Source organism: Procambarus clarkii, chromosome 81 (assembly GCF_040958095.1).
Source record: "Procambarus clarkii isolate CNS0578487 chromosome 81, FALCON_Pclarkii_2.0, whole genome shotgun sequence".
In the NCBI taxonomy this organism is placed as follows: domain Eukaryota; kingdom Metazoa; phylum Arthropoda; class Malacostraca; order Decapoda; family Cambaridae; genus Procambarus; species Procambarus clarkii.
The window spans coordinates 17,209,251-17,228,855 of record NC_091230.1 but is presented as its reverse complement, the minus strand read 5'-3'; positions in this window follow the sequence as shown (position 1 = coordinate 17,228,855).

Sequence of the window (19,605 nt, the reverse complement as noted above, 5' to 3'; positions counted from 1 at the left end):
AACTCCAAAACTGTTAGGTTTCGAAATCCACCTGGATAGGATTATCGAAACAAATGGGGGGACCTTCAACAAGGCCACTGTCCTCGTCGAGGACTGTGGCCTCGAGGCCTTACCTTAGGTAAGAAGCGGGTAAATATATATAAATCAAAATTATTTTTTTTTTCTACCACAGACGTGGCCACACATTTACAATGCTAACCAGCATATATACATTTTCTACTGTCCTCCATGGACAGTAGAAAATGTACTTAAATGTAATGTACATTTAAGTATGTGAGTGTACAAAATGTACACTCACATACATGTAGTGTTGCATGGTTTGACTTCCCTCATACATTATACCTCTCCTCGTCACTTCTATCTGTCCCTGAATATTTCTGATTTTGCTTCTTATTTGTCTCATTGTTAAAACACATTCAATGTCAACTTGTGGTTTTGATGTGGCACGTTTGGCCAAGTCATCCGCCACCTCGTTGAGCACTATTCCAACATGAGATGGAATCCACATGAATTTCACTTTGTGACCTTTCAACTGTATCTCATTTATCTTTTTCTTACAATCATCAACTATGGACATGAAGACTGGATTTCGACTGTTTAAGGAATCAAGTGCTCCTCGGCTATCGACAAATAAACATCTTTGTCGTCATGACGTACTTCCTCCAAACACACCAGAATGGCCTGCAGTTCAGCTTGTGTGGATGATATATAATTACTACTAAGTCGAAGTTCAATTTTCCTGTCCAACCGGGTCATAGGTTCTCTTCTATTTTGGCAATTATCCGGTTTTCAACACAATTTATTTTTACATTCAGACTTTTTAACCAGCCTCACTTTGGGTAATTCTCCGAGAAAAGTCAGTTTAATGTAGTTGCAGTGCTCAGCAGTGCTCAGCAGTGCTCAGTGCTTTATGTAGGGCATACGTAAATCTGTGTATCTATGTATTTACGTATGTAGGTTAGCTTAGCATTTTAAAAGCACCGACTCACCTTCTGTGGTTGATTGTTCAATAAACCCCTGAACTATATGTTTAACTAACACATCTCTAACCCTGTCCATGGAGGACAGAATAAAATGTATATATGCTGGTTAGCATTGTAAATGTGTGACCACGTCTGTGGTAGAAAAAAAAAGTGCTCAGCGAGGGTAACTGTAAGGTAAGGAGGCGTCCTGAAGAGACGTGCACGGGTCAGATTCACGAAGCAGTTACGCAAGTACTTACGAACGTGTACATCTTTCCTCAATCTTTGACGGCTTTGGTTACATTTATTAAACAGTTTACACGCATGAAAACTTGCAAATCAACTGTTTGTTATTGTTATAAACAGCCTCCTGGCGCTTCGGAGCTCATTAACTGTTTAATAATTGTAAACAAATCCGCCATAGATTGAGAAAAGATGTACAGGTTCGTAAGTGTTTGCGTAACTTCTTCTTGAATCTAGCCCCAGAGACAACCCACTCTTGGTAGGACTAGAGACGGAAGACAGGAATCTTTTACTGTCTATTTTCCACAAGGAATGAGGAAAAGATCGGAAGTTAAAGTGTTATTTTGTATGAAATGGTAAGAACAGTGGGTTACATATACTTCAGGGGTTCAGGGTAGTGCACAAATGGCATGCATTAGGCAGTGATGTGGTGGAGGCTGACTCCATACACAGTTTCAAATGTAGATATGATAAGAGCCCAGTAGGCTCAGGAACCTGTACACCAGTTGATTGACATTTGAGAGGCGGGACCAAAGAGCCAAAGCTCAACCCTCGCAAGCACAACTAGGTGAGTACTTAACACAATTCGGTAAGAAAAAGATTTACAGAATTATACTTGGTAATCAGTTATCTACTTTAATAATAATTATGTTAATAATAATTCCTATAAACTCAACACTTTAATAATAATGTAACCCTGAGGCCTCCCACTAACCTCACCCATCTGAAGCCTGACTCTAGCAGGCTTCCCGTGTCGAACACAACACCGAAGCCTACTAACACATGTTTCCAACCCCTAATCAGGAGCTCTGATCATCCTTACACCGCCCGACACTCCTCTACTCTACTAGTTCAAGTTCAAGCATGTTTATTGAGACAAGAAAAAATACATCTCAAAGGGATAGAGTAGCTTAGGCTATTTCTACCCCCCTCTACTTCAAGTCCCTCAAGGGGCGCACAAATTCAATGAGTACAGATACACAAATCACAATACAACATTTAACATTGCAGATTAATATAGTAAGTGTTACTATCATTGGGGCAAAATTCTTGTAGTTCCTAAGTATTCTGTCTATCACCTCTCCTCTACTAGTTATATCAACAGATCCTAAGTTACAAACTGATTAAAACATCTATTCAGCAGAGATACCCTAGCTGATACTTGATGTTAAAACCCATCTTCCAAAAACTATTATACTTGCGGCAAATATTTGTCGAACGTATAAAAATGGACTATTGTACAAAAATACATTTACGATTTGTACTATTGGAACACTTTAAATAGCATGCTTAAATGTGAACTAGTATCAATATATCCTGACTTGTCTTAGGCTAAAACAAGCAAGCCTAGGCCAAATATACGCAGTTTTAAGCCTAATTTATTACGTATATGTGATATGCTGGGCTCAGGAAGATCTAGGTTTGGTTGTTGCCGTCTTTCTTGTGTCTTTTTAAATAAATTAAGTACAAAAAGTGAACTTTGGGGCACAACAGTCCATTTTTGTACGACCAATATAGTTGCTATAATTAAAGTACTATAATTGTTGGATGATAGGTTGATTATATTATGGGATCCCTGATACAGAGATGGCTTCCAGACTAGCATTATTGTGAAGCCTAAGCCAGATCTCTGATTCATGACTCGCGGGTTCAAAATCAGTCAGATCTATAGAAACGAACTTTATAACAAATTACGTATCTTTGTATAATAAAGCATATAATAATAATAATAATAATAATAATAATAATAATAATAAAGAGGTGGTAGGAGAGGCAAATACCCATACGAATTTATAGACGACAAAATTTGCTGAATGTTCTTTATTTTCTTCTCTGAGGATACGGGTCCCAACCATTCAGTATTATGTCATCAGCAGGAGGTAAGGGACCATCCTGGATGTGACAACACTGCCCATGTTTCAGTCCTCAATAATCCTTAGTAGTTCCTGTGAGCACAACTGGTGTAGGTCTTACAGCTTGCTTGATGGGCTTGTACCTGCAGTAACACCTGTCCCAGTATTTTCCCTGGAGTACTTCCACCTGTGACAGTATTTACACCAGCGTTAGTACTGTACTTAGACCTGTGTCAGCACGTACATCTGTCAATACTTCCACCTGTGTTAGTACTCACATCTGCATCAGTACTTACATTATTGGCATTACTTATATCTGTGTCAGTACTTACCTAGGTGTAAGTACCTACGCCAGTACCTACACCTACGCCAGTAGCGACATCAGTGTGAGTACACATAACCTGCTCCAGTACTTACACCTGCGTTAGTACTTACACCAGCGCCAGTACCTACACCAGCACCAGTACCTACACCTACGCCAATACTTACACCAGCGCCAGTACCTACACCTCACCTTGCTACACTCACCTACTCCACGAGGTAAGCGTCCACGTCCACTGACCCCCATCGACCGTGGCCAGATATATTTTAAGTATTCCAAGCTAATAATTCGCAGAATTTTTCCACATTTATTTTTTCTCCAGCATTCTTCGGAGCGACTTTTATTTACCCTGGGAGAAAGCGGCGTCAGAGCGGCCGCGTACCGCCAGCATCTGCGATATCACTCTGCGGTCCGGGTAGGCCGCCCTACGTATCTTGCGTACGGGCCGACGCCATGTATTTTCCAGTGGTGAGTGCCCTTTCCCGTTACTGCTAGTCCTTACGCGGCACCTTCCCTGCCTCCCGGGGCTTGGGTACCCCCGTCACGGCTGCGTCTCTCCTGCCCCTGTCTCCCAGGATGCCCCAGAGGCCAGAAAGGGTGTCTAGAGAGGTCGGTACTAGCTCCAGCTTGCAACCCGGGTACGTCTAGGAGAGGTGAAGTAAAGTTCTGAAGGTTGCGGCATCATCTACTATACACTTATCAGCTGTGCGTGCCCGCCAACTTCACGAAATGATCGTAGTCCTATATGACCTAAGTGATAAGATAAACCTGTAGCTTCTTGACACTTGTTCAGGGAGTAGGAAGCCTGCAACGCCCCTTGGCAGTGCCTTTCCGGGAGGCTACGCCGGGGCCGTCACGTCCCCGCCTGAGTATATTCCTTGGCAGCGTAGGACTGTCATTTCACGGTCAGCGGACGCGAAGTTTAAATACCGCGAACGGAGGTGTGTTTTTTTTTCGGGGCAAAACAATCGGAGTTATAGGTAGTACTCGGCTGCGGAACCTCCATTACTACCATTTTCACATATGTTGGACTGAATTACAGTAAAATCGAGACCTTAGCGAGGCATTGTAGATGAACAGAAGAAGTTTGACCGAATATACGCGCGAAGGGACTAGGGGAAAATGTATACTCAGAGTACCGCAATTGGCATCTCGCTAAATATAGAGGACGGTAAGAACCAAACTCAGCGCTCCAATGTGTAAAGCCTCTTTCATATTCTTTATTCCCGTACACATGGCACTGTGACCGCCGCCCCTGGCACTAACATGCGGCCCTGTCCTGCCTCAGAGAGCCTCGGTACGGGCAGGTGTGAGCGAGAGAAGGAAGCGTACCCAAGCGGCCTCTGGTCTCTACCTTACACGAGGGAGCCCAACATGTCAGTGTGAGCGGCGCACCACGCATGCGCGCGCTTCCTGCCCGCTAGCTGCAAGTTTAGTGCCTCAAAGTGTGGGAAAGAACGCGATTATGAGGTGGTGAGGGAGCCGAGGAGGGAGAGGAGCACCTCAGGGAACTATCTACCTCATGACGATGATAGGATCAGCCAGGACTGAGGTGAGGAGAACGGTGAAGGTGGATGGAGGTGCGCAGCACACTTCACCACCCACTGTGTCGGGCTGTTATCGTGTCTCAGCGTTCTGCTATCCGTCTGCCATGTTGTCTGTATGTCTCTTTGTCGTCTTATGCCTTGATATAAGCAGCGGGATGACCTTGAGTGCTTCCCCTGTTTCACTCCAACTTCAACTGTACAACTATACCATACCAACGGGGCTTGATAGCTGAGTGGATAACTCTTGACTCGTAATCCTAAGGTCCGGGTTAATCCCCGGCCTGGTGATGGCAGAAATATAATGGGCAGAGTTTCTTTCACCCTTATGCCCTTGTTACCTAGCAGGAAATGGGTACCTGGTACTTAGACAGCTGTCACGGGCTGCTTCCTGTGTGTGTGTGTGGGGGGGGGGGGAATTAGTAGTTTTTTAGTAACAGTTTATTAATTGACAGTTGAAAGGCAGGGCGAAAGAGCAGAGCTCAACCCCTGCAAGCACAATTAGGTGAATAACTGTACCACCATACCCATTACCACTATGTGAACCACTACACCTCTACATGTATATATACAGGTTTAGTATATATACAGATATATATATATATATATATATATATATATATATATATATATATATATATATATATATATATATATATACATATACATATATACATATACATATATACATATACATATATATATAAACTGATATAAACATACATGATAAAAGTCCACGAGCAATAATCACTCCCAAGAAAATAACTAGCAACATTAGGCTTTGTCTTAGCGTGTGGCCGTGCCGAGGCTACGACATTTCAGTTATTACCATCTAACACATACCACATCCGTTGTCATCCGATCGTATTACTCACTTGCTCATTATCAGTACTGATTATTATATTCTTAATTCAGGATGATTAGCAGTAGCATATAAACTACATATTATATGCATAAGAGTAATAAGCCATGACTAATGGCCTTCTTCATACGATACATCATAAACACATTTTTCTTATCTGTCAACAAGCCTCACATTATAAGCCTCTCATGTCTTCTTACTCTCCTCATTTTAATGTCTATAAAGATACATTAAATTAAGTAAGAAACTTATTAATAATTAAATTAAGTATATATAACTTCATAGCCTCGTACCTTACATAGACTAACGCGTGGAAATGTGTATTTTTTACAAGACCAAATAATATAATTTTGTAGACAGATCTTACCCCCTCTCTCTCGACTTGCGTACTTCAGCTATGGTAATTGTGAATACAAGAGACGTGTATGTGTGTATTTAGGCCACAACACTATCAACTGTGACAGCCAATAGCCACCTGGGCCATTGTTCCTGTACATCCACTTGTACCACTACACCTGCACCTTCATCTGTACCACTACACCTGTACCTTCATCTGTACCACTACACCTGCACCTTCATCTGTACTACAACATGCACCACTACACCTGTACCAATACACCTGCACCACCTGAAGTAATCACCAATAAAGATGCCCTGGACTAATGACTAATAAAGGTACCCTGGAGTAATGATCAATATAGTTAACCTGGAGTAATGATCAATAACGGTACCCTGGAATAATGTCCAATAAAGGTATCCTGGAGTATTGACCAATAAAGATACCATGAAGTATTGACCAATAAAGATACCCTGAAGTAATGATTAATAAAGGTGCCCTGGAGTAATGACCAATGAGGGCACCTTGGAGTGATGACCAATAAAGGTACCCTGGAGTAATGACTAATAAAAGTACCACTGGAGTAGTGGCCAATAAAGCTCCCGTGGAGTAATAGTCAATAATGGTGCCCTAGAGTGATGACCAGTAAAGGTACCATGAAGTAATGACCAATAAAAGTACACAGAAGTAATCACCACTAAAGGTACCGTGGAAAAATGGTCAATAATGGTACCCTAGAGTGATGACCAATAATGGTACTCTTGAATGGTGACAAATAAAGGTACCTTAGAGTAATAACCTATAAATAACTTGTAGAGTAACCCAGAGAACAAAGGGCAGGTCATCAACCAAGGTCAACACCCCGAACTGACTGTCATGCCCCCAGCTACCACTCTACACCCCTGAGGGACCAGATTCACCAAGCAGTTACGCAAGAACTTACGAACGTGTACATCTTTTCTCAACCTTTGGCGGCTTTGTTTACATTTATTAAACACTTTACAAGCATGAAAGCTTGTCAATCAACTGTTGTTATTGTTATAAACAGCCTCCTGGTGCTTCGCAGCTCATTAACTGCTATGCTTACTGCATGAGACTTGTATTAGAGGGTGCAGATAATGTGGCATGTGAATACCTCGTACACCTGGTTGATACCTGGTTGATGGGGTTCTGGGAGTTCTTCTACTTCCCAAGCCCGGCCCGAGGCCAGGCTTGACTTGTGAGAGTTTGGTCCACTAGGCTGTTGCTTGGAGCGGCCCTCCAAGTACATTGCAAGTACTTGGATTATTCAACTTTATGTAATCAGCAGCTTTAATCAGTTTGTAGATAGGCTTCCTGCTGGTGCGTTGGCAGCAGTTGCTAGCCTGCCAACAGCACAAGACTGTCTGCTAACACTGTGGGTGATGTTGACTCATATGACCCCATGGGTTCAGAAGGCCGTGATTAGCCTCACATTTCTCTCATATATGGTGTGGAGTTTGAGCTCTTTTATTCATGTTGATGAGTCTTGTGCTTCTGGCGGCATCAAGAATTATCCTCGCGGCTTCATTTCGTATTATTTCTAATGCTTTCAGCCTTGTTTGGGTGGATATTATATACGAGGCTGCCTCGTATAGGCTAATAAGCCTTCTGCAGTTTTCGTAATTCTTATGGTCTTAGAATGTAGGGCGTGGTTGCCAACTTGGGATCTAAAGAACTTCATGTAGAACATTCTGGCATAAATGCAACCCGTTCTCGCAAATTTAATAAGTCAATATTGACTTCTTAATTATGTGCATAGGTGACATACTTAACATAATAGATACCCTTAAAAAGATTCATAGAAAACACCGACCTTACCTAACCTACTTAGTATGTTAAGATAAGTATCTTATTGCTTCGTAATTACAATTATTACCTAACCTATAATAGGTATAGGTTAAGTAATAATTGTAATTACGAAGCAGTAAGATGCTTATCTTAAGATACTAACAAGGTTAGGTAAGGTCGGTGTTTTCTATGAATCTTTTTAAGGGTATCTATTATGTTAAGTATGTCACCTATGCACATAATTAATAAGTCAATATTGACTTTACGAATTTGCGAGAACGGGCTGCATAAATGACATCCATACCAATGTGCTCCGCCTGTAAATATTTGGGGGGGGTTTTAGTCTTTCTTGAAGACTAGGCTGTGATTCACTTACAACTTCAGACTTGCCGGCGGCGAGTGTGTGAACTTTCTACAACATGTAAACTTGGGATATCTAGGGAGACTAGATATCCTGGGTAATATATCCCGGATGATATACATATACATTCCTTGAACATTAGGGATAAAATTTGATAAATTCTTGAATTGTTTTCATTTTGAATTAGATAGTGACGCAGCATGTGTAAGTAGAATTGGTGTGAAAGTTTATAGTTGGTCTAAACTACTTCATCAGGAGATGCAAATTGGCAGAGGCCCTTATCGCCTGACCCAAAACTGATAACAGTAACTTCTAGGATTCTGCTGACCTTACTGGATGACCCGTAGATGCGTGTCTCTTGCTGCTGAGTTGTCGCAGCTTCACTATATCTTGTTACAGTTCTGTGTACATTACAGCACTCTGGCTGCTCCAACACACAGCTTTGGCTGACTCTTCAGTTCTGCCATGTAGTCGAAGACCAATATGGGATGGTAGCCATAGAATTGTAGCCAGAAGAATGCATTTTTTCCGACAGAAGAACTGCATTCTTGAGGGCCAATATGGGATGGGAGCCATAGAATTGTAGCCAGAAGAATGCTTTTTTTCCGACAGAAGAACTGCATTCTTGAGGGCCAATATGGGATGGGAGCCATAGAATTGTAGCCAGAAGAATGCATTTTTTTCCGACAGAAGAACTGCATTCTTGAGGGCCAATATGGGATGGGAGCCATAGAATTGTAGCCAGAAATACATTTATTTTCGACAGAAGAACTGCATTCTTCTGTCGGAAGAATGGTGGTTCAGTTATTTACAGAAACCACTCAGAATATTAACCACCCAGTCGTTATGATGACAACTGCACTTCCGCCAGCACCGCTGGAGTGGTGTACCAAATCATCAGTGTGTAAACGGTACTCCAACTCTCTGAACCTTCACCATCATTCATCACCACCACCATCATCATCAACCTTCCAGCCGCCATCTTCCTTACCTCTGGTCGCTCCCGCCTCACAAAATATTTTTGGCCAAAGATGCATACTGGTGTACTGTTGTAGTACAGGATTATAAACATCCCACCGCCAGCACTGAAATATCTCACGTAAATCTGTTTATCTTCTAAAGATTTTCCTCCAGCTGTTACTTGATCTGTCATGACACGTGACACAGGCAGCCTCTCATGACACCTGACACAGGCAGCCTCTCATGGCACCTGACACAGGCAGCCTCTCATGACACCTGACACAGGCAGCCTCTCATGACACCTGACACAGGCAGCCTCTCATGACACGTGACACAGGCAGCCTCTCATGACACGTGACACAGGCAGCCTCTCATGACACCTGACACAGGCAGCCTCTCATGACACCTGACACAGGCAGCCTCTCATGACACCTGACACAGGCAGCCTCTCATGACACCTGACACAGGCAGCCTCTCATGACACGTGACACAGGCAGCCTCTCATGACACCTGACACAGGCAGCCTCTCATGACACCTGACACAGGCAGCCTCTCATGACACGTGACACAGGCAGCCTCTCATGACACCTGACACAGGCAGCCTCTCATGACACCTGACACAGGCAGCCTCTCATGACACCTGACACAGGCAGCCTCTCATGACACGTGACACAGGCAGCCTCTCATGACACCTGACACAGGCAGCCTCTCATGACACCTGACACAGGCAGCCTCTCATGGCATTCATGACATAAGAAGAACATAAGAACAAAGGTAACTGCAGAAGGCCTATTGGCCCATACGAGGCAGCTCCTATTCTATAACCACCCAATCCCACTCATATACTTGTCCAACCCGTGCTTGAAACAATCGAGGGACCCCACCTCCACAATGTTACGCGGCAATTGGTTCCACAAATCAACAACCCTGTTACTGAACCAGTATTTACCCAAGTCTTTCCTAAATCTAAACTTATCCAATTTATATCCATTGTTTCGTGTTCTGTCCTGTGTTGATACTTTTAATACCCTATTAATATCCCCCCGGTTATGTCCATTCATCCACTTGTAAACCTCTATCATGTCACCCCTAACTCTTCGCCTTTCCAGTGAATGCAACTTAAGCTTTGTTAATCTTTCTTCATATGAAAGATTTCTAATTTGGGGAATTAACTTAGTCATCACATCACAATGACATTAGAGTCAAGAGCAAGCGCAACACGTCAAGAGGTGGCCCTCAACTCTGACCTCTTCAGAAGTCTGTCTGTGACTTCTCTTGACCTCTCCTTACCCCTCTTGATCTCTATCAGGCCCTCTGAGGCCTCACAGCTACATAACACCAGCAGGATGTTATACAATGCAATATACATGACCTCTTGGACCTCCCGGAAGCTCTACACAACTCTTGGACCTTCCGGAAGCTCTACACGAACTCTTGGACCTTCCGGAAGCTCTATATGACCTCTTGGACCTCCCGGAAGCTCTATATGACCTCTTGGACCTCCCGGAAGCTCTACGTGACCTCTTGGACCTCCCAGAAGCTCTACATGACCTCTTGGACCTCCCGGAAGCTCTACATGACCTCTTGGACCTCCCAGAAGCTCTACATGACCTCTTGGACCTCCCGGAAGCTCTACATGACCTCTTGGACCTCCCAGAAGCTCTACATGACCTCTTTAGCCTCTTTAGGGACGAGCTAGCTCCGAGGGGCCTCCAGAGAAACGCGCAAGACTTCAGGGGGGCTCCAGGATAACAGACATCACCTCCTTGGTCTCATGGGTAGAGAGCACCACCTCCATCGAAAGTCCACCCAACTCGAAAGAGTTAAGTCAGATTCGACAACGATTTCGAACGTCAGAATAGTTAACTTATAACACGATAGGTACAATACTAACAGGGACATAAAGAGTTTGACCTCACTCGTCTGTAGTCAGACAACAGACAACTCTGTGACCTCAAATTATAGGAAGACATTCGCAATATAAGCAGTTTTTCACGAGAGAGAGAGAGAGAGAGAGAGAGAGAGAGAGAGAGAGAGAGTAAGGAGTCAAGAGAATAACTCTTGACCCCCAAGTGCCAACCTCGGAGGTCAAGAGTGTAGTACCGGGGTCAGAGGTCAAGTCTAACCTCCCTTACTTCTAAGCTTGTATTACATTTTGTTTAAGGTTTAAAGAAGAGGGAGAGGTGCAGGGGGAAGGAAAAACTGTTGGAAATGTGGATTAGAGAGTGAGTTATGATAACAGGCGGACTGTCCGCCTTGCTGACACGATGTGCGCACACACACACACACACACACACACACACACACACACACACACACACACACACACACACACACACACACACACACACACACACACACACACACACATACACACACTCTCTCTCTCTCTCTCTCTCTCTCTCTCTCTCTCTCTCTCTCTCTCTCTCTCTCTCTCTCTCTCTCTCTCTCTCTCTCTCTCTCTCTCTCTCTCTCTCTCTTGTCAAGGAGCTGCGAGTGTTTGTAAGATTTGTTTTATGTATTGCAACATATATGTGTGTCTGTAGATAAATACTGTGTATATGTTGTGTGTTTTGTTTACATTATTGTTTGTTTGTTTGTTTGAAAACGGTGGGGACTGGCTTCTGGTCTGTATTTAACCTTACCTGTGCGTATTTCACATACTAACTGGCGACTGGGAAGGTGGGACTCATGAGCTGAAGCTCGATACTGGAGGTACAAGTAGGTGAGTAGAGGCACACGGTGAAGGAAGACAAGAAGGCTTGGACGTGAGTCTTATAAGAACAAAACAGAGCAACAACTGGTGGGACTTTCTCCGCCACTTCAGGAGATAAGAACTTTAAACCTAATGTGTTCGTGGATTATGTTTCCTTCAATATGATAATTGTGGGTCGGCTTGTGTCACGAGGGAGGAATGTGAGGACATGCTGAGGGAGGGGCTACAGTATCCCCCCCTTGCTGTACTTCCTTCACTACTCCTCCATCCTTCTCATCTCAGCCGCCTCCATCCTCACTATACCACTCTCTATCTCATTATTCCACTCCTTCACTAAGCTTCTCTCTCTCTCTCTCTCTCTCTCTCTCTCTCTCTCTCTCTCTCTCTCTCTCTCTCTCTCTCTCTCTCTCTCTCTCTCTCTCTCTCTCTCTCTCTCTCTCTCTCTCCTTCACACACATTATCTCTTTCGACTTGATATACTGCGCTGGCAGCTACTCCTCGAGCTCACCAACTACACTGGCAGCTACTCCTCGAGAGCACCAACTACACTGGCAGCTACTCCTCGAGAGCACCAACTACACTGGCAGCTACTCCTCGAGAGCACCAACTACACTGGCAGCTACTCCTCGAGAGCACCAACTACACTGGCAGCTACTCCTCGAGAGCACCAACTACGCATGAAGCAGTAATTCAGCAGAGCTCACCTTTCACCATAAGGGGAACACTCACGCAGCTAAGAGCATTGAAGCTTATTATAAAGCTTATCACGCTCTCTCTCTCTCATAACAGCCCACACTGTCTGCTGGAGTTCTTAATGGTTCTTGAGACTCGGTTGTGAGTGGCTGGCCCGGTGGAGAGGGACGAAGGTCCTCCTTGAGGTAATCTAAGTTGCGATAATCCCAACAGGAAACTAGGCACAGTTATGGAATGATTGTTACAAAAATGTGGATTCTTGTAGAGCAACATAAAGGAAGCCTTCTGTTGCATGCTCAGTGTTCAACTCTGGATTGTGCATGATCCTGTACGTCAACTCAATTGACTGTGCATGATCCTGTACGTCAACTCAATTGACTGTGCATGATCCTGTACGTCAACTCAATTGACTGTGCATGATCCTGTACGTCAACTCAATTGACTGTGCATGATCCTGTACGTCAACTCAATTGACTGTGCATGATCCTGTACGTCAACTCAATTGACTGTGCATGATCCTGTACGTCAACTCAGTTGACTGTGCATGATCCTGTACGTCAACTCAATTGACTGTGCATGATCCTGTACGTCAACTCAATTGACTGTGCATGATCCTGTACGTCAACTCAATTGACTGTGCATGATCCTGTACGTCAACTCAATTGACTGTGCATGATCCTGTACGTCAACTCAATTGACTGTGCATGATCCTGTACGTCAACTCAATTGACTGTGCATGATCCTGTACGTCAACTCAATTGACTGTGCATGATCCTGTACGTCAACTCAATTGACTGTGCATGATCCTGTACGTCAACTCAGTTAACTGTGCATGATCCTGTACGTCAACTCAGTTGACTGTGCATGATCCTGTACGTCAACTCAATTGACTGTGCATGATCCTGTACGTCAACTCAATTGACTGTGCATGATCCTGTAATTATATGGCTAAAACATATGTATATTCATTAAAAAATGTATAATCCTCGCATTATCTTGAGATGATTTCGGGGTTTTAGTGTCCCCGCGGCCCGGTCCTCGACCAGGCCTCCACCCCCAGGAAGCAGCCCGTGACAGCTGACTAACACCCAGGTACCTATTTTACTGCTAGGTAACAGGGGCATAGGGTGAAAGAAACTCTGCCCATTGTTTCTCTCCGGCGCCTGGGATCGAACCCAGGACCACAAGATCACAAGTCCAGTGTGCTGTCCGCTCGGCCGACCGGCTCCCCGGAGGTACAAGTATTGCTACAGATGCTACAATGCTACAGATGCTACAATGCTACAGATGCTACAATGCTACAGATGCTACAATGCTACAGAAAGCATTGCTACAGATAACTGTACAGAAAACGTGCAGTTACAGCTAACAACCTTCAAAGTAAACTTTAGTAAAGTGTAGAGGAAAATAATTATATTAATAATAATTATGGCTGAAGACGGACCGACACTCCCTTATATTCTCAGATGTGTGGGTTGGGAGCCCGGTAATATATCGCTGCAAGCAACAGCCTGGTGGACCAAACTCTCACAAGTCAAGCCTGGCCTCGGGGCCGGGCTTGGGGGAGTAGAAGAACTCCCAGAACCTCATCAACCAGGCATATCTTACAAGCATGGGACATACTACGGGAAAATATGTTAGTAGGTTAGTTAGTAAACAACTTATAAATTAGATCGCTAATGTTAATACTAACTTGAGTTTTTTTTCTCTACATTGATTTATTTAAAATCATTAGATGTATTAGAGATAGCGTCGGACCCGTAGTGATAAGGGTACTTAATGATCCGTGAGTTAGTCCAACACCTCAGTTCTCCAGCACAACACAAACGTGTAGGGTCTGTCTGTCTGTCTGTCTGTCTGTCTGTCTGTCTGTCTGTCTGTCTGTCTGCTCTTTACAAAGGCCAACACAATGCACTTAGCTTCGCTGCAGCTCCGAGCATAACGGGAATGCCAGTTGCAAGATCCCTTCCTATGCAGGAACAAACAATTTTCGTCTCCTGTCATCCTCAACACGAGAAATTGTTGACAATCGTTTTAGTAAGGCTCGAACCCAAGTATTGTCTCATTACAGGAGTTTACAATACTTGTATTTGAGTTCGTACCGATGCAGGCCTGAATTCAGTAAGCACAGTGATACCCAGCCTCGCCTTTTCTAAGTATGTAAATAATATGTATTTCTAAATAATATAATTGCTTTATACTGAACATCTCTCAGCCAGATCTGCTTTGTACCTCGGATCACCAACTGACAGTGGCTGTAGCTTGTAAAGAAATTACATTTTTAACGACTGATGTGAACAACTAAAAACAGAATTGATTAATGTTATTCAACAAAGCTAGTTCGCTCTCTCTGTCTCTCTATGTCTCTCTGTCTCTCTGTGTCTCTCTCTCTCTCTCTCTCTCTCTCTCTCTCTCTCTCTCTCTCTCTCTCTCTCTCTCTCTCTCTCTCTCTCTCTCTCTCTCTCTCTCTCTCTCTCTCTCCCTCTCTCTCTCTCTCTCTCTCTCTCTCTCTCTCTCTCTCTCTCTCTCTCTCTCTCTCTCTCAAAATAGAATAATTTAACTATCTGATGCAACCATTAAGACGAGTGCCATTGGTGCCACACACGAGAGACAAACAGATCACCAACCGGTTGCCTCAAGGCCAAGCAAGTTTTTACATCAAAATGTATACTTAACACGTTAGACCAGCGCCCAGCAGCATCTCCCCTCACCCCCCTTTTCCACCCTCCAGCAACGCTAAGAAAGGAACAATGTCCGTGTTTAAGATTTACATGTTATCTCCCTTGTGCAGGCGATGAGTCACAATAACGTGGCTGAAGTATGTTGACCAGACCACACACTAGAACTTGAAGGGACGACGACGTTTCAGTCCGTCCTGGACCATTCACAATCGACTTGAGAATGGCCTAGGACGGACCGAAACGTCGTCGTCGTCCCTTCAACTTCTAGTGTGTGGTCTGGTCAACTTATCTCCCTTGCTTTCACCAACACAGTACTGTGTATGTGTGGTTGTTCATGTTAAAGGAGCACCATGTTATTAACGTACTGTGTTAAGAGACTTTTAAAATGTTATTAATATATATAGGGGTACCTCCTCTGGTGCAATTTATAGGGGCCCATAGCCTCGGAGAAGAAAATAAAGAGCATTCAGAGAAGACTTTGGGGATTCTCACTGAACACCTTAATATTTTCTAATACCACCCCTATTCTTTTATTTATTTTATTACATTATTATTATTACACTAATTTTAATAATATATATAAATAATATGATTATTTAACATTGAGGTAAAGTCCGTTATGTGTACAGACAAAATAGAGGTTATAGCAGCCACAGAAACAAATATGACAACCCCCCAGAACATAACCAACTGGAGGAGGAAGGTTGGGTTTTGTAAGAGAAAGTTTTAAATGGGTGAATTAAAAAGAATGTAAATCCTGACACCGTTTAGATACATAAAAGTGAACATAAAAACTTGTAAGAGATGTTGCCTCGTAGATTATGAGAGATTATAAAGAAAACTGTTTTGAGAAGAAATATCTCGTCAGATATAAAATATAATATTCTTTCCATAGACGACTTGAATTTTAAATTAACTGTGCCACAGGAAGAAGCATGTATATATATATATATATATATATATATATATATATATATATATATATATATATATATATATATATATATATATATATATATATATATATATGTCCGTGTTTAATATTTATAATTATAAGTGTGTGTGTGTGTGTATGTGTGTGTGTGTGTGTGTGTGTGTGTGTGTGTGTGTGTGTGTGTGTGTGAATCTATCTATACTTCTGATGTGCTAAAAATTATTGTAAATATATTCCTCAGCATCCGACAGGTGTAGAGATGTAATCTGTATTGCAATCCATATTATCAGCATCCCTGTCACTTGGGTTGTCATGGTGCTTTTGTTGTTGGGGTTGAGCTACGGCGTCGTGATTATCAAGCAGATTATACTATCTGCATATAATTGTGGCTTAGATTTTGTGGTTGAGTTGGCCTCGTTGATGAGAGATTACGAGTGTTTGTTTTGTCTCTCGTGCGGATGTGTACTCATCTACTTGTGCTTGAGGGGGTTGAGCTCTGGCTCTTTGGTCCCGCATAGTGTGTGTGGGAAAGAGAGAGAGAGAGAGAGAGAGAGAGAGAGAGAGAGAGAGAGAGAGAGAGAGAGAGAGAGAGAGAGAGAGAGAGAGAGAGAGTCTGTGCTTGCCGTATCACCAGGTTCCTTATATAATAGTTCCTTTATGATAGTTTGTGTGATAGTTTCAAAGCTCATTCTCATGAAATAAATGAGTTTCTAGGAGCAGGCTTCAGATGAGCTGAGGTGGTGATACAGCTCTTGCTTGTAGTTTCATTAATTACATCATTTGACAGCCTAAATGAACCTTAGTCTTAGTTTAAAAGAGAGAGAGAGAGAGAGAGAGAGAGAGAGAGAGAGAGAGAGAGAGAGAGAGAGAGAGAGAGAGAGAGAGAGAGACAGAGAGACAGAGACAGAGACAAAGAGGGGAGGAGGGGGGAGAAACAACGGCTCTCGAAACTGTAGCCTCCTTCAGCTGTCGTTACAAACTCTCCTGTATTCACCTTCACGTAGTACAGCTCCGGCCTCCATCTCCATCCTGTAACCTTGTTCCTCAATACAAAAACTGTAATAACACCCATGACTTTTAACATCGATTGTGAGATCTTACGAGACACTATAATAGCAAAATCAATTCGTCGCCACCTTGAAAATATTACTGTAATATGACTCACGATTTCCTCTACAAATAACCTCTCCTATTCACCTGAAACATAATAGAGAAGAAAAGATTATGTAATTATTAATGCTGATCTATGCGCAGGTTCCGGCGTTGGCCCGCACGAGATGATGGGTTTATGCGCAGGAAAATATCCTTGGCATCAGCGGGATAAACATGAGCGTTGGTACCAGCCGCAGGTGGAGTGCCCCAGGGAGGCTATCCTCAGACCTCTATTGTTTATGATATTCATCAATGATCCTGCCTGTTTACATCAATGATTTACTGGCGTAAATATTGATGTAAACAAGGGTATAGTATAAACTCAAAATGAGCCTCAGTTGTACGGTAAACACTCAAAAGAAACCTCAAGGGTACAGTTTGAATTCAAAATGGGTCTCAAGGGTACAGAATGAACCTAAAATGGGTCTGAAGGATACAGTATGAACCCCAAATGAGTCTCAAGGGTACAGTATGAACCCAAAATGAGTCTCAAGGGTACAGTATGAACCCAAAATGAGTCTCAAGGATACAGTATGAACCCAAAATGAGTCTCAAGGGTACAGTATGAACCCAAAATGAGTCTCAAGGATACAGTATGAACCCAAAATGAGTCTCAAGGATACAGTATGAACCCAAACGAAGAGTTGTGAACGTGGTACATAGCGTACTGAAGATAATTTTGTAAACAGAAGGATCAGAGTTATAAGTGACAGTTACAAAAAGGCCTGCATCACTAGAACCACTAGGCCTAGCCTTACAATACCCAGCAGGCCTATTGTGCAGTTCTGGAGCTCTGCGGTGATCCGCCTTAACTGCCATAGTATCTGCCATGATGTCTTTGACCCCCAGTGACCCCCACGACCACAAGATCAGCGGCCACTCCGTAATGATCTGTTGGAGCCAGATGGCGTAATGAGTCCTTAATGAGGGTGCCGTGAGGGGGCGAGAAGTGAAGGGAGAGGTGAGGAGTGAGGGGAGGCGAGGAGTGAAGGGAGAGGTGAGGAGTGAGGGGAGGCGAGGAGTGAGGGGAGGCGAGGAGTGAAGGGAGAGGTGAGGAGTGAGGGGAGGCGAGGAGGGAGAGGTGAGGAGTGAGATGAGACGTAGAGTGAGATGAAGGGTCGGCATGGTTGTGGCCAAGGGAGGGTGGGAGAGGTGATGGGGGAAGGGGGTTAAAAGGAGGTGGTGATGGAACAGGGGCCAATTACGGAGAGAAGAAGGGGGACAAGAAGTGGAATGGGGGGGGGGGGCTGCGGAGAGAGATGGCAGTGATGGTAATTAAGGAACAAGGAATAGACGGTAAAGTGATGGTGGAGAGGGGCTGGTAGGGGCGACCTGGTGGCACTCGTGGAAAGAGCAAACCTCAGGCCAGGCTCGTTAAAGCAGCGGCCGTCCTCCAAGACGCATTCATTAATGTTAACATACTGTGTATTACAAATTGGTTTTTGCTCATATATATATATATATATATATATATATATATATATATATATATATATATATATATATATATATATATATATATATATATATATATATATGTGTGTGTGTGTGTGTGTGTGTGTGTGTGTGTTAATATTACTACATATAAGAGTTCTGTGATAAGTCAGGCGTAGATTAGGTAAAGTGTTTAGGTTCTGTTGGCAATTGTTTGTATCTGAAATACGTGGGTGAAGCTTATGGTATTGTGATTCGAACAGAGGTCGTCAGCGAAGCGCTGTTCGAGAAATGTTCGAACGTCATCAGCTGTGAGTCGTGTGCAAATCGTTTTTATTCATAAACGGGAGTTTTGGCGGCTGGATTAACGAGCATTTAGCCTCTGTTGATGATGAAAGGCTGGGAAAGAGAGTGGGTAAGGTTAAGCAACATAAGACAAGAATGGAGAAAGAAAGAAAGAGACTATTTTGAAAAGTTTACAATGAAGAAGGGGAAAGAATAGGAGGAGACGGAGAGATTATGAGGAGGATGATAGGAAGAAGCTGCACTACTGAGAGCTTGTGTTAAACAAGTGGTAGTGTGACCACAAGAGGCGAGGCCAGACAATAGCCGGCCACCGCAGCTAAACGAACCACCTCGCCCCAAGCTCGTCCCGGTCACTTCCACCAAGTCAAGTCTACCCAAACATGGCTCCCAAACAGTGTGCTTCAAACACATTTTTTTTTTTATTAACACTTTTAGG